A 3386-nucleotide genomic window follows, 5' to 3' on the forward strand; every position below is an offset into this window, starting at 1 on the left:
CCGAGGAGCCTGTCTTTCCCATCCCGTTATCGGGAAACATTCTTAACATGGGCAGCCGGTTGCAAACCAGGGAATAAACCATCCGCTGATGAACCATGAGCCGTCACAGCTCGGACACTCCCGAGTGCCACTGGAGGCAGGAAAATGGGAAGGCTCGGAGGGAGCGTGGTGCCAGAGTGCCCTCCTGTGCTGTAGTGTGGCTGCAGAGGGAAGGGGAAGGGAAAGGGAAAGGGGTAAGGGGGAAGGGAAGGGAAGGGAAGGGAAGGGAAGGGAAGGGAAGGGAAGGGAAGGGAAGGGAAGGGAAGGGAAGGGAAGGGAAGGGAAGGGAAGGGAAGGGAAGGGAAGGGAAGGGAAGGGAAGGGAAGGGAAGGGAAGGGAAGGGAAGGGAAGGGAAGAGAAAGGAAAGAAGGGAAAGCAGGGAAAGAAGGGAAAGGAAGCACTGAGGTGACTCTGACAGGGACAAAGTATCAAGTGATGAAATTCCTTTAAAAAAACCCCTCCACCCTTCTCTCCCTCCCTCCCCAGCCCCCATAGTTTTCCTAGGGTGCAAATTCGGCTGGTGTAGCTGTGGTTGCAGGAGGGGGGGTGTTAATTTCCATATGAGTAGGTGACCTTTTGAATGTCAAAGGCGCTGATAGCCCGGCTCTGCCTGTGAACGCCCAAACGTTTTACCTGAATGGATTCTATTGGGATGAATTGTCTTCCTTTGTGCTCTTCAGACAGCCACTTGGGAGTCGATTGACAATGTGGGGACTGGTTTGGGGGGGAGGTGTACGCAGCTGTCTGCAACTCTGCCAGCTGAAAAGCTGTGTGAAATGCTTGACACTGCATCTACCTGGAAAGAGCCAGCAATGATGATATTGTTTATCTGCCTGCTTGTTTTAGGCTATGAAATTATCATCTGTCTTAATTATATTTGTGTATATTTGGAACCTGCATTTCTGTGTTGCAGTGAAGGTGTCATCGCTGAACTTGGAGCGGTTTGTTACAGTAATAAAGAGGAAATGTAATGGAAATAACTTCGTTACTTCTCTGGTAGTTGCTAGAAACTGTTTATCTTGAAAACCATTTTGGAGAGCAGTTTAGGCTGATGTTTTCCATACAACTGTGTTCATGAAAGATGGATTTATTTCAGTCAGCAGAGAAATATCGAATGAAAAAATCTGCTAGCATTAAATGGAGGTTAGACAACCTGATGTTTGTTGTTTTGGTTTGGTTTTTTCCCCACAGAAAAATGAAGTTGCTATTTTTTTCTTTTCCTAGGAAGCAGAGCCTCAAAGAACACTGCAGAAATGGGCCCTTGAGATACTAAAACTCATAATGAAAAATGTCATACAGTAGGACAGCTGCCGAGGGGTCGAATATTTGATGTTTTTGGTACTAAAACAAAGATGGAGCCCGATTGTTGGTGGTGCTGTGGGTAGGGTTCCATGTGAGGGTTAGGGCCAGCAAAAGTTTCCAGTGGTCACTCTTTCCTGTTTTTTTGCCAGGCTCTATTTATTCTTGTGCAGCTTTTTTGTAGTGGGTGTTGCTCGTTATACTTGGGTAACTGGTAGGCGCTTAATTTTTTTTTTTTTTTTTTGCTTTGTGGTTTGATTTCGATGTTTGCTTTTCGCGGGGTTATTTTGTTTGGGTTTTTTTCTGTGTGTATTTTATTCCCGGCAGCCGGTTATGTTCTCCTCTAGGTAGCCTTTCAGTCATTCGGCTGCTTACTCTATGCTGGTTTGGTCCTCCAGTGCCGGGCAAAGCCGGACATCCGGGAACTAAAAGGCGGGCACCCGCTTCCGTTACGGAATCATGGCGGCGCCCTCTCGCCCCGTACGGAACTGCGGCATCTCTTTCTCCCGCCTCCGCCCCTGTTGGGGCGGGAGCGGCGGGGGTTAATCGGGGACTGGGGGGGCACGGCGTCAATGGGGAAGTGAAGGCGTTTGTGCCCTGCGGGGCGGCAGGCCCGGGTCCGTCAACCAGGAGCAGCCCATCAGTCTGCAGCGGCCATCTCGGGTGTGGCTTGGTCCTCCAGCAGGGAGCGCGTCAGTCCTCCAGGTTTCATCTTTGGGGTGTCTCGGTCCTCCGGTACATGCGCAGAAGCAACCACTGGCATTCGGAGGGGCGCTTACGCAGGCTCCGAGTCAGCATCCGGGTGCCGTGCGGCTTCTTGCGGCGCTACTGCGCATGAGCAGCACTCCCGGCGGGAAGCAGGAGAAATTATGAATGAAGAGCGGTGCGGGGCCGCCCTCTGCGCGGGTGCGGAGGTGTTGAGCGGAGAGGTGAGGCTGTCTGTGGCTCGGCAGCACTGGAGTAATTTCGCCCTTCGTCGCCGCCTCCGTTCGTGTCCCCGTCCCCCGTGCGGGTCTCCCCTCCCACCTCTGCGTTCCTCTCTTTGTTCCCCGACCCCCGGGACCATTCCGCGTGTCCCTGCCCCTTGTCCCCAGCCCTGCCGCTGCTTTACTCTTATTTTTAACTTTTTTTTTTTTTTTTCTTTTTTTTTCTTGTTTTCCCGTCTCTAGTCGCGCCTCCTGGTGAAAAGGCGGTACTGCAGCGGGACGCTCGTTGCGGGGAGTTGCGGGTCTGGTGCGGGAGCAGCCCCGTCCTGTGCCGGCTCCTGCTCGACGGTGCCTCCGGGGCGAGGAACTTCCTGCGCGGGGCTCTGGGGAGGGGAGGAGGGGGTTCTGTAATTCTGTGTTTGCACTGCACGTAGGTCGAGGTCTGATGCTGGGGGTTGCAGTGCTCGATCAACACCTTAAAGAATATCACGGTATCCAAAGAGGATGAGTACCGAGAAGCACCTGGGGAGTTATTTATCTTTGTTCATCAGACTTGCTAAACTTCTCATGGTGAGAAAGAAACCACCGGGTAGCCTTGCCTTAAGACATTGAGTAACATTTGAGTAAAGCACGCGTTTTTGGTAAGAGCACAACTTGCAGAAACATGCAGAAGCAATTATTAAATGGTTGAAATGAATTGTTTTTACTGGTTTTCCTTTGCTAAGATAATGGCTTTTGCTAAAATAATTGCTATAAGAACGTAGTTGCTTTTATATTTAAAAACCATAATTTCTGCTTAAGGAGGTTTGCTTGAAACTGTAAAGAAGAATACAGCTGTATGGCACAGGCACAGAAAAGAAACTGTAATGTCTTTTCCCTCTAAATCCTCAGCCATAGTCCCTGCTCTTGCTTCAGCTGATTTGATGCAGTTTTAACTTGGAAATCACAGGCACATCTTGCTTGAGTTTTACTAACATTATGCAGCTTGGTATCAGGTAAAGCGGGGTGCCCCGTGTTCCTGCAGAGGATGAGAGGGTGAGGAGTTTCCCAGCTCTGCTGTCTGTGCAGCAGCAGCCACTGCTCGGGCTGGGTGCTCAGCTGAGGCAGCAGCCCCAGGAGAGG

The 3386-nt window shown here is 50.9% G+C and overlaps 1 long non-coding RNA gene across 1 annotated transcript; it reads left to right on the plus strand.

Annotated features, from left to right (window-relative positions):
• The first annotated feature begins 2037 nt into the window (after positions 1-2037).
• Positions 2038-2975, plus strand: LOC139789237 (uncharacterized). Its single transcript, XR_011723089.1, has 2 exons — positions 2038-2267; positions 2528-2975. It is a non-coding gene; the product is annotated as an uncharacterized lncRNA (long non-coding RNA).
• Positions 2976-3386: the final 411 nt, after the last annotated feature.

The sequence above is a fragment of the Heliangelus exortis genome, chromosome W (genome assembly GCF_036169615.1).
Source record: "Heliangelus exortis chromosome W, bHelExo1.hap1, whole genome shotgun sequence".
Classification (NCBI taxonomy): Eukaryota; Metazoa; Chordata; class Aves; order Apodiformes; family Trochilidae; genus Heliangelus; species Heliangelus exortis.